Consider the following 18523-nt stretch of genomic DNA (forward strand, 5'->3'; position numbering starts at 1 on the left):
TTAGTCTTTCCAATATAGTAAATAAGTAGATATTGATTATTTTTAAAATGAGTATTTATCTATTAACTTTAATAATTTACTATTAAAAGTTTATAAAATCTGCCATTTAATCTCACAGTTTCACGTTAATCACATTTCTTGTGATTAATAATTAGATGGTTTGGGTTCTAAACGAAATATATGCAGACTAAATTTAAAAAATATAAGGTGGTTCTAAAGTTATTGGTCCAGAAAGAAATGGGCCAAATCGATAAAACACCCTGTAGCTCGGGTATAAAAATAGGTGGTGCAATAAATGTACTGTATCTAGGACCGCCTCAGTGACATATAGTCACATTTAAGTATTTCCATTTCCCAATGAAACACCCTGTATAATGGCATTTATTTTGAGTTTACTTTTTTTATTGTATTTTATTGCCTTTTCAGCTGCGGTAGTTAGATGCCTGGGAGGAATGGTGTTACCTATGTTGAGATCGCATATATCCCGTATAGTTCCGGCTGATGAAATGGGAAAAATATTTGCTGTGCTAGTTGGGGGTACAGCTCTGATCTCTTTGGGGGCTTCTCCTGTATATACCATGGTTTACAACGCCGCAATAGATACAAATTCCTCATTATATAATTTAGTATCTATTTGTCTAATAGGAATTGTTATGGTGTTTACTATGTAAGTATCTACACGACTTAAAACATTAATATTTATTATTTTTAAACAGGGTGCAGCATTAGTGCGAAGAAGTCCAATTTCTCGTGTGCCAAATTTTTAAGGAAGTTTAGTGTCGAAGTCATAGCCAACTAGGTAGAATATTGTAAGCTTTTATTAATATTTTACGCAACAACAATCTTAGCTACGAAGATATTTTGATATCTCATCCAATATTAATAAACAGGCTAGATTAATAGGTATCTTTTTGTGAAAAATTATTTTTGATTGAATATTTTCACGGCCAACCCAATAAAATTTAACGGAATTTTTGTTGCAATTAATGTTTGACTTAAATAATTACGAATAACTCACAAATTAAAGCAGTTAAATATCGGGACAGCTTCAGAAATAAACAAATATTATAAAGTATCATTATTTAATTACTATACTAAAATACATGGTGTGCTATTTAAGAAAACTCAGGTAATATTCATTATGAGCTTCGACTACCACTCTATACTAAAATTCAACATTTGACTATATTAATAATTTTTAACAATAGAAGACTACATATAGAGAGGATCTAAATTATAGAATAAATTCATTTTCTCAAAAATGGACAACTCTGGAGAAAAATCCTGAAATAGGTCGATTTTTATTTTTAAATTACAATTGTTTGGCATATATTTCATACTAGTGACCTCATTTATATGAGCGTGATGACGTAATCAATGATTTTTGAAATGGTTATGTTGGTCGTGTGGCACCTCATTTGAAAGGGTGTTCAATTTTCTATTCAGTAATATAAACAATAATATCATTATTTATACAGAGTGTCAAAAAAAATTATTTTTGAATTAAATTAATTGACGCAAGAAGAAGAATGTATGTAATTTATTTCACTCAAAATACATTGTACGGCTGTCAGTAAATAAAAAAATGTTTATTTCACAAATAAACATTTCTTTTCTCTTAAATTAAATCACAAACAGCCTCCCACCTACCTCTTGGCAGTTTGAACATTTAATTTAAGCGAAAAGCAATGTTTTTTCTGCCAAATAAACATTTTTTTTTCTATTATCTGACGGCGATAGAATGTATTTTGAGTTAAATAAATTGCATACATTCTTCTTTTTTCGTCAATTAATTTATTCAAAAATTATTATTTTGCCCACCCTGTATAAATAATGATATTAATGTTTATATTACTGTATATAGAATTGAACACACTTTCAAATGAGATGCCACACAACCCCTATTCCCATTAAATAATAATCGATTACGTCATCACGCTCAGATGGATGACATCACTAGTATGAAATATATGCCAAAAAATTGTAATTTGAATATTAGAGAAAATTAATTTGAAGAAAATTAATTTGAAAATTAGAATTTTAGAGAAAATGAATTTATTCCATAATTTAGATCGTATCTGTATCTTCTAAATCATTTGATTATAAATAGATCTTTTGATCTCAAATCACTACAATTCTACAGGGAGTGAATGTTTTTTTGTTATTGATTTTGGAGTGCTTGATCCATTCCATCCACGATAGGGGTGTGAATGTTGCTACGTTAATTAAAAAAACGTAATTATACTGCGAGGCATAAGTTAACGATATAGAAAATTATGATCATTTTCATAGTTGATTTTTTCGTAAAGAGAGTAAGGGATTTCGCTATTTTTTTTTATTATTTTAGTTATTTCTTTAGTATTTACACAGTTGTGCAAATGTTTACTGAAACTTCTTTTTTCTACTTATTCCGGGGGAAAGAAAACAAATGTTTTCGTTATGTTAAGTTTGAGACACCCTGTAGAGAGGACTAGGATCAAAATCATATTGTAGCCGTAAACTTAAAAAATAAAAAAATAAAAAAAAAAAAAATATTGTAGCCGTTTGTTGTTTTGAGAACATTTTGTTTTTGAATGTCCCTGATATCTTTAGAAATAATGAAAATATGTGGTTTTGCTCTTTAACATGTGTTTTAACTGAAAGAAAAACTAAAGTAACAATAAAAAATAACCGTTAACAAAACTTTAAAAACAGAAAGCCACGTAGCGTAAAAAGTTCTTATCGACACCTATTTGTCGACCAGGTAAGCGGTATGCACAGCGCAACATAAGAGAGACGAGACTGTTTAATGGAGCCAATGCGATGTTTTAGGGTGTAATTTCCTTGAGAAAGTGTAAGTAAGAGAAAGTGTACGTATAAATTTGGTGTATACGTGAGGCTTTTTAAATATCGAGAGGTATATTATACAGATTTTTTTCTTTCAACACTCCTTTCCTTTCGCACTATATATTGGTGTATGGCATGTATATTTACGTATGGCATGTCGTCACTTAAAACACATAGTAAATAGTAAAACCGCCTAGTTTTACTATTCTCCCTATAGAGACTCACTACACAGTGTCTCAAACTTTTGTTTATCTTAGAACACATTAAACTACAAAACGGTATACTTTCTTTGTTTCTAAAGGTATCAGGTACAATCATAATACAAAATATTTACAAAACATAAGACTGGCTACGATATTATACTCACATTTGTACCTCGTCCTGCCTACAGGATATCTCAAACTTAACATAAGAAAAACATGTCTTTTCTTCCACTCGGTATAAGTACAAAAAAGAAGTGTGAGTAAATCTTTGCACAACTGTGTAAATATTAAAAAAAATCTAAAATAATAAAAAAATTAGCAAAATCCGGTGATGTGTTTACGAAAAAATTAATTATGAAAGTGAGCATAATTTTCTATATCCAAACATTTGGGTAATTATGCGCAAATATTCGTTTGTTTAGAATAATTGTACAGCTATTTTAGCCGTTATATTTCTTGATTTTCATATTATATTTTTTAATATATGTATTTCCACTTACCAGATAACAAAATTCTTCAACCTCTCCTGTGTCATTACACTGACTATTTATTTTCCTTCTTTATTCTCTTCGCTTTTGTTGGCAATAGTTAAAATACTGATTTTAATCCTTTTGTTTTCTGCTGCAATTGGTTTTTATTTTGTGTAATTAATGATATTTTCCTCTACTTAGGGTTCGTGTCTATTCGGGATATTGGCGATCAATATGGCTATGCTCGCTTGCCTGAATGCTGGCTTGTCTGTGTTCATTGTCACAGGCATGTTTGCATAAATATCGTACATTTGTCAAAATCCCTGTTTTTTCACATATAAACATAACCCCATATAAACATAACATTTAACTTAAACACATTCCACTAGTCAACAGTTCTAAGACCATTTATGTCTTTGTATTCATTGGTATCTATTATTTTTACGTCTACTTTATCTTTCGAGAAGTTTAACAGCTTGACATCATCCGCTTGATCAGTCCTTTCGTTCTTCGACTTTGTATTTCTTCATGTTTCTTAATTTATGCTGTCGTTGACACCAATATACTTATTTCCAAGGACCGGAAAAAATGCACCAAAAAAATGTAAAAAAATGCGCATTTTAATGCAATTGATTTGTGAAAAATATGCAAGAGCCTTTATGAAAAATGCAATATTAAAATGCAACATTTCCTTGTTTTGAAACAAATGAAGGAAATTTGCAAATTTCCTTTATCCCATGAAAGCTCTGGATGCGCCTTTATCCACAAATATTTAATACTTGTCACTTTCGGCATTTTGGCGAAAAAATTATTCGTTACTCAATTTAAACTATATGTCAAAAATAATGCGCAACAACGCACTGCGAATCAAAACACGAAATGAACTTCAGCTTTTATAAACAAATTAATATTAAAATCCAAATTTCTGTACCTGCTTATCTCCTACAAAGAGCAAACAGGTTTTTACAACCTATGTCAACTAATTGTTGTCCTACCGACCAAGTATATTAGGGATTAGTCGGCTTAGTTCCAAAAAAATTATACACAGTTATTGAATTTACGACTGATAGTTTTTTAATTGGAAGTGAAAGTGAACCTTTGAGATTTAAAATATCGAATTAATGCAACTTTTCTGAATTTATCAAGAAAAAATGAAAAATGTTTAAAATGTTTGAAAAAGTGCAACATTTTCTAATTTATCAAAAAAAAATGCAAAAATATGCAAAAAATGCAGATTGCATTTAATCCGGTCCTTGCTTATTTCTGTGACTTTATTTAGTTGCTTTTGCTCTTCTGATATGACTTCAATTCGTGATAAGGCATCTGCTGTAACAGCTCCTTTAAGTATGTAATTTATTGTTAAATTGTATTCAGCTTCAATCGAATTTGATTAATCTGCTTGAAGTATTTGTCATTCTAAATAGGTATATTTATGGGTGGTGATCCGTTAGGACAACAAATTCCTTTTGTAGTAGGTAATGTCTCCATTTAAATTGCATTTTAAACTATACAACTATTTCCAAAAACAATTAAATTATCAAAGTCTGTGTTAGTTCTGGTATTTTTTATAAACCAATGATTAATAACAAAGGGCAATAGACAAAAAGACAAACGTTGGAATGCAACAATACATTGAAGACCTTACCAAAGTAAACGACCGAGAGGAAGACCACAGATGAGGTGGGTTGATGATATTAAAAGAGTAGCCGGAACAAATTGGAAATATGTTGCTCAAGATAGAGACCGATGGAAGGGGTTGGGACAGGCCTATGTCCAGGCCGCATATGAAATGCCTCCCGAAAAAGGGTTTCTTACCTGTCGCTAAAATGGTCACATACGAATTGCCTCCCAAGCTTTAAATAAATTACATGCTTCTTATCTTTATGTGAAGGTGAGACGTTGCCACATCTTCGTCCCTTTGTAAATTTTTGGCAAAATTGGTATTTTGTTACCTATTTAATTTATTTTATTTTCAACCTTTATTTATTATACATTATTCACACTAGGCGGTATTTATAAATTCCAACTAACTTATACATATTATACAATTAGTTTTATATCCATTATAATATATTTTATAATAACCATTATTTTTTGTTACTAATAAATTAATAAAAAATACAAAAACATAATAAGTGTTTTATAAATTTATTAAAAATAACATCACAAAGAACTTATTTGAAAATTAAGAAATATTTTTCCTAAATTTATATGATACTACTTTGACAAATTCTAATCTATTTATTTTACATTCTCTTAATTCTAAAATATTTTCATTTAGAAATTTATTTTTGCTCTACTTTCCGCAACAATTTTTTTTGGTGTCAAAACAGAATTCATTTTAATGTAGATATTTATTTGAAATTGTAAAATTATATCAATAAAATTATTAATGTTAGGATGAGGGCATTAGAAAGAAGAATCATACTTGGAATGAAAACTTTCGCATGGGTTTGTGGTTCTTTGTAAAGATAAAGAGTGCTCGGCCCAAAGATGTAGAGGAAATGTCGAATTTTCAGATATGTTAACTCAGAGAATATAAACTCGTATTCAGAGAATATAAACAAACAAAAAGATTAAGGTAAAAGTATCTATTTAGGGAATCATTAAGAAGAGATTAGAATCGGAATTGGAATTACCCAGAAAAGCTGGATATTAGATTGTCGGGTAACAACTTTCTTTTCTAAAAAGAATATGTCATACTGTCAAATATTTATGTGAAACAAATTTCGTCGGTGATTCTGCAAAAACCTCGTATACTCCGTTCAAAAATACAAATATTAACGTAATGAAAATGCCAAGAAACCTAATTACGTTAACTTAGTTACGAAATGGCATTTTCATTACGTTAACATGTGTATTTTTTAACGGAGTTTCAGACAGGGCAAAAATCTAATTTCTGGAAAAAAAATTCTCATACGAGGTTTTGAAGAATCACCGACGATTTTATATAAGTACACTGCACTAACAATTAGAAAAATCAAAATATATAGATACTACCTATTTAAATTATGATTTGGCAACATTTTGTCATTATACAGAGTTAAATAGACAAAATATCAGCCTAAATGATTAACTAAACGGAGGCATTTCGATTGTACCTGGGAGGCATTTCATGTATGAAAATATTTACCTGAAAAAGTGGGAGGCATTTCGATAACACCGATGTCCAAACGTGGACGATAGAAGGCTAAGAAGAAGAAGAATAACAAAGCGAAAATGTATAGATACCAGAATGTAGCCTAGCCTAGCACCTCTTGTTATACTGATTTTCTGTGGCAGTTGCACTTCATATTGAACACTGGCGGTATAACTATCATACGTTAACCTGATACAGGGGCCTTGCCGTGAACTAAATTAATACAATAATACAGCAGAATGATTTTGTCAATTACTTTAAAGTACCAATGTTTTTATTTTCTTGATTCATTTATTATTTTTTATTTATCTCTACACGCCCCCTTTTATGTTCTTTTACTGTTTTAGTATCATGATGTGTTTGGAAACTAGGTATTCGTATTCTCTCGTTGGAACAGATTCAGAACATTCGTTGATAACGGAAGATTTGGGACAAACGCAGATAAATGCAGAAATGTGATATATTGACCTAACATAAATAAATAATTAATAAAAATATTTTTAGTATTATTTATTTTTTTTGCTCATTCCAGCATTCCTTTCCTTATGGTCATTTTTTTTAATTGGCAAATAAATGGCAACCTTATACTTATAAATAATATTAATGTTTTATGGTCGTACTTCTACTTCTTCAGATGCAAATCAACTAATGGATGTTAGCGATCACATTTTCCATTAATTTTCTATTTCTTGCAATGTGTATCAGAGATTTTATATCGATAATCTCTGTCCATTGCCATATGTTGCGGAACCAGGTCATTTTCTTGCGTCCTAGTGCTCTCTTTTCTTCAATTGTCCCTCGATTGAAGTTGAAGGAACTGGTATTTTTCGTTTCGCATGATGTGACCAGATACGTCGATTTCCTTTTCTTGATGATTTCGAAAAGTTGGCGTTCTTGGTTGTTTCTTTTAAGGACATCTATATTTGTGACTTTCACCGTCCATGGTATCTTTAGGATACGGCGATAAAGTCACTTCTAATCTGTTTATATCCCTCGTTTTGAGTGTCCAGCCCTCTACGCGATATAGCAACAACGACCATATTGTCTCACTTAGTAAACCTTATAGCCCAATAAATGACCGTTTTGGAGTGTAATTATCAGGGGTAACTCCGAATTGCATGAAAATTTGGATTTAGGTTCTACTTACCCTCCACTTTAAAGTTGAATTTGTCCCATTGGTTGCTTTTACTTGGGGGGTGCCAGTCACCCCTTCTCAGGGTGTGAAAAAGGCGTGTTTAAAATAAGCCCGGAAATCGATAAACTGACCGATTATAAGCAACTTTAGTTCTATAAAGTTTTTTACGAAAGTCAATACTTTTCGCGTTATTCGCAATTGAAAATGTTGATTTTTCAACAAAAAAAAACTACGTTTTCAGACCGTTTTTCGCAAATAACTCAAAAAGTAATTATTTTATCGAAAAAATACTCTAAGCAAAAGTGTAGCTTATAAAAAAACAAAAAAAAATGGTGTATCAGTAAAGTATATAAATTGAGAAAAAGCAAAGTTGTAGCTCATGAAAAATACGTTCTTATTCGTCTAATTCCAAATCGAATAAATCAACGCGAATTCACCGATAAATTAAGCACTTTTCGGGAAAAGCTTATTAATATTTTTAAAGTACCCAAAAAAGATTTTTATGTATTTTTTACAAAAGTTTCTAGCACCAAAAATAAACGAGTTACACTGAAAAAAAAGTTAGCCCCTTTTTTTGGTAAAAAAATTGTGAAAACCTCCCTCTATTTAGCACCCTAAATAAAATTAATCGTTACCGCTTTACCATTTATTTTAACTGCATGTATATTTTTTATATGATTTGTACGTTTGATTGGCTTGAAGTGCTTATTTTTAAAAAATTTTGGTTTTATAATAAAACAAAATTTCCTAAAAATTTTTGAAAATTTTCCTTTCTTCAAAATAACTGAAAAAGTATTAGTGATAAGAAAAATCTAAAAGAGTAAAAAAATATAGCTTTTGTTATTATAAATATTCTAGTTTCATTTTGTTTTTCCGCAAGACACAAATTGGTTAAGATATGGCTGTTCAAAATTTTCATACACTCGTGATTATTGACCCGTTCAAGCTTTTTTAACTATAACCCTTTCATAAATAAGCACTTTAAACCGGTGAGACTGACAGATCATATAAAAAATAGATAAGTAAGTATAATTGTTTGTAAAGCGGTAGCGATTAATTTCATTTGAGGAGCTTAACACGGGGAGATTTGCATGATTTTTTTACAAAAAAAAGAGGGCCAACTTTATTGTGAGCGTAACTCGCTTATTTTTAATGCTAGAAACTTTTATGAACAATTCTAATGAAGCTTTTTATAAACACTTTAAGATAGGTTTTTTCCGAAAAGTGCTTAATTTTTCGGTGATTTCACCTTGAAATTTTCTATTTGGAATTAGACGCACAAGAACTTATTTTTCATGAGCTACAACTTTGTTTTTACTCGATTGATAGACTTTACTCATATACATTTTTTTTCAGTTTTTTATAAGCTACACTTTTGCTAAGGATATTTTTTTCGATCAAGTATTTACTTTTGGAGTTATTTGCGAAAAACCGTCCGAAAACGTAGTTTTTTTGTCGAAAAATAAACATTTTCAATCGAAAATAGCTCGAAAAGTATTGACTTACAAAAAAAACTCTATAGAACAAAAGTTGCTTAAAATTAGTCAATTTATCCATTTCCGGTCTTATCTTGAATATATGTTTTTTCACCCCCGAGAAGGGGTGACTGTCACCCCCCAAGTAAAAGCAACCAACGGCACAATTTCAACTTTGAAGTGGAGGGAAAGTAGAACCTCTATCCAAATTTTCATGCAATTCGGAGTTGCCTCTGAAAATTACACGGTATCGCCGTATTTCCCGTTCATTTACTGGGCTATTAGTCTCAGTTGAAGATTGAACTCTGAACAGGTCAGTACCTTCCTGGATTTTACGAAAGCTTGTCGAGCTTGCTTAATGCGGCATTTTACTTCCCTGTCTGATACCCAATCTTCAAAAAGCCACGTTTCCAGGTATTTAAATTTGCTCACATTTTCAATGGAGTTGGTATTCAGTGTTATGGAGAAAGTTTGTAAGTGTATCCAAGTTTCTGGAGATGATCATGAATTTGGTATTTTTGGTATTAATCTCTAATCCTATTCGCTTACTGTATTATCCGATTATAGTGACAAGTTGTTGAAGATCGACTATGTTGTCACAAATTAAGATACCATCATCAGCATATCGTATGTTATTGATTAATACTCCATTCACTTTGATTCCCATCTCTGCATCTTCCAAAGATTCTTGAAATATATCTTCCGAATAAATGTTAAATAAAAGAGGGGAAGCAAACATCCCTGTCGAACACCCTTCTTATATGTATGGGTTTGGATATATAATTGTCTATTTTTAATTGTGCCGTTTGTTACCAATACATGTTTGCAATTAAAGGTAAATTGATCGGTTCATAATTTCTTTGGAAAATTTTGTTGTCAAGTAGGGACTGCAGATGATTGTTTTCAAAATAGTCAAAACACTGAACACACAAGAAGAAAAAATCCAGATAAATGTCATTAGCGAAAATAACTTAATTAAACAATACAAACAACTATGGTTTCAAAAATACGCAAAGGACGCACATACCATATAGACCAGGGCGCATCTGTAAAAATATTATTACATTTGGACGTTGAGAGGTGACTTAAATTTTTTTGCAGAAATTGCTTGAAAATAACTCAAATGATAATATTTGAGTTATCCTCCCTCTCAAAAAGGTCCGGAACATTGTTTAAATAATCAAAATGTCAAAAAATGAAGGAAAAATTCGATTTTTTTCTTGGTTTTTTGATTATAACTTTAAAAGTATTCATTTCCGAGAAAAGTTGTACTCACATAAAAGTTGCATAATTAAATTTCCTACAATATAGAATTAGTTATAAATTTAAAAAATAGTCACCCTTGTTGCAAACTAGCAATAATTGCGAAAAAAACATGCAAAAACAGTTATTGGCATTTTACGTTTTTGAACCTTTCATGCTACACTTAGAACCTTCATATTTTACCCCAAGAAACTTTATGATACAGTAAAACAATACTGTAAATTTCATTAAGATCGCTTTAATAGATCTTGCAAAATAAATTTTGCAATCCAGTTTTCGCAAAAAAAATTCATTTTTTCAAAATGTTACAGGACTGAAAATAAAGCAGATAGCAAGTTGAATTTTTTTTGCTTATAGAAGTATACTCTACCTTTTATTTGCAATTTGCAAAACTAAAATCGATTAACTACCACGGCGTCAGGAATTTTTTTAAATAAACATTAATTATATTGGTGCTACGCGCAGGAGAGCAGATAGTTTGCTCTGATTGGGCATTCCAATGACCTTTGATAATGATTGATAAATTTTAATTTTTATTACATTTCGATATAAATAAATAAATTTGTTTATTGCAAAATAAAAACACATACTCTATCCTTTGAAATAACACTTTTTTTAGCAAAAACTTTCTTTGTTCATATATTTTAACTTAAAAAATAAAAGTTTATTATTTTTAAACATATACAATTGTTTAAACAATATTTCACAAACAATAATAAAATTAGTTTGATTTTTGTGGAATTAAAATATTAAAATACAACAAAATATAGAGTAAGAAAATAATATATTAGATAAAGATTTGAAGAAATTTTGGTGGAAATCAACTTGTGTGAATCGAACACCGCTGTCCTGCGCGAAGCACCAAAAATTAATGTTTATTTAAAAAAATTCCTGACGCCGTGGTAATTAATCGGTTTTAGTTTTGCAAATTGCAAATGAAAGGTACAGTACACTTCTATAAGCAAAAAAAGATTTAACTTGCTATCTGCTTTATCTTCAGTCCTGCAACATTTTTAAAAAATAATTTTTTTTGCGAAAGCTGGATTGCAAAATTTATTTTGCAAAATCTATAAAACCGATCTTAATTAAATTTACAGTGTTGTTTTACTATATCATAAAGTTTTTCTGGGTAAAATATGAAGGTCTTACGTGTAGGATAAATGGTTGAAAAACGTAAAGTGCGAATACTTGTTTTTGTATGTTTTTTTTGCAATTATTGCTATTTTGCAACAAGGGTGACTATTTTTTAAATATTTAACCAATTCTATATTGTAGGAAATTTAATTACGCAACTTTTATGTTGGTAAAACTTTTCTTAAAAATGAACAGTTTTAAAGTTATAATCAGAAAACCAATAAAAAAATCGAATTTTTCCTTCATATTTTGACATTTTGATTATTTAAACAATGTTCCGGACCATTTTGAGTGGGAGGATAACTCAAATATTATTATTTGAGTTATTTTCAAGCAATTTCTGCAAAAAAATTTGAGTCACCTCTCAACGTCCATCTCAAAACAGATGCGCCCTGGGCTAATATTATTTTTAATATCCCTAAGTCGGTCTCAACCATTGTCTCAACTCCATCTAACCACCTAATTCGCGATCGGCCTCTGCTTCTTGTTAAAGGTGCTCATGTGATTAGCTTTTGAACAATCGTATTGTCTTACATTCGTATTATGTGTCCAGCGAGTATATATTTTGCGCTACTGCCCGTGGCCGTTTATAGCTTCAAATATTTTGCGGAGTTTACGCTCAAATATTCCCTTAGGACGGACCTTAGCAGTGTTTTGTATATATAATTTTAGTTGTTCTTTGGATGTTTTTGTGGAATTGTTTTTGAAGTCCATAGTCCCTAACAACACACAACATTCCAGGAATGTACTACCAAAGTTCTATCAATATTTGAATGTCCTGGACATTTAGGGAACATTCGGTGAACATCTGTTTAAATTATTCCTGGAATGTTACCATAAGACATTCTGTGAACATACTACCAATGTTCCTATATTTTAAGTTGCGAAATAATACATACGTGTAAGAGATACAACATTACTTACAACATACCAGACAAACTAAGTGACATTTTAGGCCTACAGTGCAATAATATGTCAAATTTAAAGAGTTTCCCAAGATTGTAAACATACAAGTGTAATAAAAATTATTGTTGGCGAATATTCAATTTGGAATGCGATTTTGTTAATAAAAAAAATACTTATAACTTATGCAAAACCCAAGAGAGGCATTTATATTTATTTCTTTTGCGTTCATTTTCAAATTCGCCGTGCATATATTTTTGTGCATGGCGCTTGAGAGGGCATCACGTGACTAAAAACGACCAACCAACGACCTCGCTTCGGCCATCTTGGCATCTTCATCTTGGCGACCTTGCCTTGCCGTGGATTGTTTTTAGTTGTTTGTATTATTTGTGCTTTTTAAGAATATTTTTTTAATTCGGATACTTTTATAATAGCTTTAATAGTATTATTAACATAGTGCATAAAATGGTGTCCTGTTTTTAACGCAGTTGGAGTAGCAGAAACAAATGTAGATAAAAAAATCTGCAGGAATAACGTTTCAATTATGACAGAAGCTCAAAACAAATGACTGTGAATGAAAAGCCCTATTAAAAGGTTAGTATGCAAATATGTAAACGAAAGCATGCCCTGTATTTCAGAAAATAAATTAATACTATTAATACCCTAATAATACTATTCATAAAAAATCTTTTAAGTAACCTAGATATAACAAAGTGAATAAAAGGCATAAATCAGAAGAATTATTATTTTATTTTATAAGTTAATAATTGGTCATATCCATTTATTATTTTAATAATAATTGTGAATAAGCCACAAACTTCGCTTATTCCTAACTAAAATAGTAAATAGAGATAGGTAATAACAAAAGGATTTGTAAAACTAAAATAATTCTTTTTGCGTTTTTGCTAGTGTATGCGTTTATAAATAGGATGGTAGACCACACACTATAATATGCAGTACCAACTAATGAATACACAGAATATTATAGTCGATTTGCTAAACTCAGTCTCAGTACTAATTACTGTAATTTTGGCAAAATTGGCCAAAAACAAAAAAAATTACCTACTAAAATCACTAGCCAGTTGTGTCTGAGTTTGGGGAACCGACTATACTAATAAACAATTTCTAAGCTGTTTTATAATAATTTTGTGAGTTCATTAATCATATTTTTTATTTAAAACTAAAATTTGTTAATAATGCTTAGTAATGCATATATTTTGTATTTTTAGCTTTCCAGAAGATCCTGCGAAGAAGACATGAAGTATAGATCAGATTTGTTAATAGAGGAGTATGTTCAAAACACTTTTTAGAAAAAGATATTGACAGAACTTCACTTTCATCTGTTCGTTTGAGAGACTGTGCTGTTCCAATAGCTTATGTCACACAGGTATATGCATAACCTAATTAATAATACAGTCCGTACAATATAGATACTGTTGTAATTCATTATCTACATCGTATCTACATCGGAGATCTAAGTTGACATTGTTGCCCAACTACAAAAAATTTTTGAATTCATTTTAAGTCAAATATATCACATAATTATTGCGAAGTAGATTATACAACAAAACAGATTAATATTCAATGTAAATAAATAAAAACATCAGAAATCGAAAACAAGAATTAAGGTATAATCTTATGTTACAGTTATTAAGGTACCAGGGGTATTATAGGGATATACGTTGACCGAAAGCGTTATTATTATAATACCTGTGGTGCCTTCAACGTTTAATGCCCGACTAAATTATTCTTTATATGCGAAAAATTTGAATGAATTTTGAATTGATTAGTTTTTAAATAAGTACATTTACCAGTAACAGTAGTAACGTAATTGTGGTAACCATAGTTTTACTTAGGTTGATATTTGTCAACTTGACAGTATCTAAGTCGTTATTTAAATTTAATGCCCAAGGGCGTTATATCGTACTTAACAGACTTCGAAATGTCATTATTTGTCAAATAATGTACCAGTAGGACATTAAAGTAAATAATAAAAACAATAAATATAATGAATACTAAATACTTATTTGTTTGTGAAAAATCTATTTCTTTGTGGCTTTTTTGTAATTAATTATTCTAATGGGGAAATAAGCCACAATTTACTTGAAAAAATAATTTTATTAAGGTTTCTACTTCCACATCGGATGTCGTTGTCAAAATACAAAATGTTCATTATTATTATTTTATTTATTAAATATTATTTATTATTTATTTAAATATTATTTAATATTTATTTTTTTATTATTATTATTTATGCATATTATTACCTGTAAATAATATTTCTTCTGATTGTTAATTGTAAAGGATAGAAAAATTACCTTTTATTTTATTTTCTTTTAGAATCAGCTGAGAGAAGTGGTCTACAAAAAACCAGAAAGGAAACGGAATATGTGGCTACGAAAAGCAAAAGAAAGGTTTACAAAGCAAATGTGACACATTTTTTTATAATATTTAGGAATGTCAGCAAATTACATTAAAAAATGTATGTAAAGATTTTTTGCAATAAAAATGTTTATATTTATCAAGGATGTATTATTTGGTATGGCCATATATCGTCAGTGATGTGACAGTACCTCCTATCTGTTTTTTTCAAGAGATTTGTAAGATAGACTAAAAACTTGTTTCGGCCACCTCCTGTTTTCATATATTTTTTGACTTGTTTTGCAGTAAATTCAACTATCTATTTACTACAAAAAAAGTCAGAATACGTACGAAACCAGAAAGTGACCTTAAAAAATGTTTTTCGTCTCCTGCAAACCTCATGAAAAAACATATAGGAGGTATTGTCACATTACTGACGATATATTTCAGTGAATGTCTAAAAAATATACTGTGAATGTTCAAAGAACGTTCGTAGACATTCATGGAATGTTCTAACAAGACATTCAGTCTAAAAAATACTGTGAATGTCCAAAGAACATTCATGGAATGTTCCAACAAGACATTCAGTCTAAAAAATAGACTGTGAATGTCCAAAGAACATTCGTAGACATTCATGGAATGTTCCAACAGAACATTCTAAGAATATTTAAAATGCTGACACAGCACTTTCCTGGTACTTTCCAGGGACATTCGTGTGCATTTGGGGACATTCCAGGAATGTTTTCAATGTCCTGTGTGTACATTCTAGGAACATTCATGGAATGTTTTGTGTTATTAGGGGTGTGCCCTATTTGTAAGGTTTATTGGTCTTTTAATTTCTTAGCTTGTTTTGTTAGTAGTAATCACTAACGAGCCGCCAAGGTATGTGAAGCTGTCAATATGTTTAAAGATATGAATTCCAAAGATTTTTTCCGTTCCTCATTTGCTATAGGATCTTTAGTAACCAAGATTTACTTGATTTTGTCTTCATTGATGACTAAATCGATCTGTTTCGCCGCCCACCTTTTCCATTTCTGGGAAATATTGCTCAACATCTCGCTCGCTACACCCTGTTATGTCAATGTCATTAGCGTACGTTAATATTTCTATCGATCTATTTTAAATAGTACTCTTAAAATATTTAGCGGTAAATAGTTGTTTTTAGCTGAATCTAAACCATCCTCTCAGGTTCTTCAGTCATGAAATTCGTCTTCTTTCGATGCTTCTTCTGCCATCTATCTTTCCTTGCATTATGAGTCGCTGGATGCCATACTTCTCGTCCTGCATCACGTCATGTCCGAGAGACTGTAGCTTTCTTTAATTTGTAACATCCTGATCATAACAAGACCAGGGCATTAAGCAACACCACACTGCTGGGAGAAACGAGGGGAGGAATTCCTCGAACATCCCTTAGGATATTCAAAAGAAAAACGTCCACCGTTCCATCCATCAGAATGGTGTTCTGCCCGACTGCTCAGCCCTGGGTTCGTTCCCTGTTCATTCTTCCTTCACACCCATCCCAGAAAGGTACAGGAAATAAAAAGTCTACCTAATCATTTTAAATGCACTATTTATTTAGATATAAAAAAAACTTAACAAAAATCATTTTATTGTATACAGACAACCAAGTTAATTTTCTGAGCCCGTGACCGAGACCCTGCTGGTAATCGGTACAAAAGTTATAAAGATAAAAATTTACTCAGCTTTAAGTCTTTCCGTCACAGTTCCTAAAGGAGGTCCCCAATCCCTGCAGAATTTGTCGTCGCCGGCAGTTAGGGGAAGTCTATGGCTACCTTGTTGGGCTGTCTTGTCTCTGTAGGGCTGTCTTGTCTAATTAATTCTACTGATGCATCAGGATACGGTTGTAAGCCCGTTCCGCTCTTCAAGGTAGTGTGTTTTCTTTTCCAGGTAGTGCTTGATTAAAGTCTTCTTCCCGAGGTAGGGGCTAGAAAAATTCAAACAAGGATCAGTTTTCTCCCAAAAGGAAAGCCCGATCAGAAATAAAGCTGAGCATTGAAAGAAACACGATCTCAGCAAAATCTCTGAACAAGGCGTGGTATTATTAAAAATAAAAGAAACGGAAAGAATTCTATCAATAAAATATTATAACTATGTACAGGAAATAAAGTAATATATTATATACCAGAGAAAAAGAAATAAAATTATAAAAGTTTTTAAGCTTTATTTCAAGGAGAAAGTAGGTATCTGCTGTGCAAAAGAAATCAGTGAAAAACTTAGGCTAAAACTAGATAATCAAACTTACCCATTGTTTAACGGCCTACACACAAACACGATAATGTATGCCAATATTGTGCCTGATTTACGTGTCAATGGCAAAAGAGCAAGTACCAATTTGTATTGGATTAAATACCTTCGAAGGGATGTACTAATTGACTTGACGATAGTAGGGTCGCTTCTAGAAATATATAGTCCGAGGGACAAATACCAAGCGGAGCTTGGTGTAGCGTTCAATCGGCTGATTGAAACGTTACAAATTGTAGTTCAACTTCTTTCTCTTTACCTATTCTTCTCAGTACTTCAGTGTTCGTTATTCTATCTACCCAGGAAACCCTCATAATTTTTCTATAGGTTCACGTTTCAAAGGCGTTAAGTCGTCTCATTGTCTCTAGATTTAGGGCCAATTTCTCATAACGAGTTCAACTCCAGTTTAACCTGAACTTTTAGTGAACGTCAGTTTAAAGTCAAAATCGTCTTTCTCAATTCACGTTCAACCGATGGCAGCTTAAACTTGAACGATGCTTGAACGCTGGAATTCGGCCTTTCAAAGATTTCAGAACCCAGTTCAGATGATTTCATGGATTACGCATGCGTTGTATTAACGCGAAACGCTGTCATAATATAAATATAACCTATTTTATTATATTAAGCCTAACGATAAACGATAACATTATTTTTGTTTTTATTACACCTATTTATAATTCCACGAGGAAAAATTTCCTGTAGTTGGCTGTATACCATTACAAAAACATAGAATCCTTTATAAAAGGTATATTTGTTAAAATCCCTATACAAAGCTACATCAAAGACAGGTTTTCGATCGGTTGACCGATCATCATCAGTGTAATCCTAAAATGTGTACAACCAGATAAAATGATGCAAAATATTTAAAATGTTGACTAAGGTTATAAAAAGTTATAGGTTATACTCACTTAGAATCTACATGCTAACTACCAAAGTAAATATATTTGGGTAAAAACCCTTTACAATTGATCCGTCATAGGAACATATTATGAAGAAGATGTGATTTATAACATGGATGCGTAAAATATCCATATGTTTTACGCCCGAGGTACCAATGAGCTCAATCTGACAAGTTCACATCATGGCTGTAAGGAAGCAAGTGATTTTGATAACGGAAATTCTGAATGGTGACATAACAGGAATGACATTTCCACAGGAAGTTATAATTTCCCTGTTGTTTTGTGGTATTTATTGTAACATTTGTTAAATTAATAATAATAAAAACAGTCGTTCCCACTGTGGTAAATAGCCTATTAAAATGGAAATAAACTTGATGTAAATGTTAAAATATTGTAATGAAAGAAGTAGGCAAACCACATTACACATAATACGGAAAACTTAATAAACGTTAT

At 31.0% G+C, this 18523-nt stretch overlaps 2 long non-coding RNA genes across 2 annotated transcripts; one reads left to right on the forward strand and one right to left on the reverse strand.

The window, feature by feature from the left end:
• The first annotated feature begins 12363 nt into the window (after window positions 1–12363).
• On the forward strand, window positions 12364–15069 carry LOC126883890 (uncharacterized). Its single transcript, XR_007697736.1, has 3 exons — window positions 12364–13142; window positions 13778–13935; window positions 14889–15069. It is a non-coding gene; the product is annotated as an uncharacterized LOC126883890 (long non-coding RNA).
• A 1393-nt stretch (window positions 15070–16462) lies between these two features.
• LOC126883892 (uncharacterized) lies at window positions 16463–18235 on the reverse strand. The gene is made up of 2 exons (XR_007697739.1): window positions 17173–18235; window positions 16463–16854 (listed from the first exon to the last, which is right to left on the reverse strand). It is a non-coding gene; the product is annotated as an uncharacterized LOC126883892 (long non-coding RNA).
• Between the last annotated feature and the right edge of the window lie 288 nt (window positions 18236–18523).

This window comes from Diabrotica virgifera, chromosome 4, assembly GCF_917563875.1.
Source record: "Diabrotica virgifera virgifera chromosome 4, PGI_DIABVI_V3a".
NCBI classification, from domain to species: Eukaryota; Metazoa; Arthropoda; class Insecta; order Coleoptera; family Chrysomelidae; genus Diabrotica; species Diabrotica virgifera.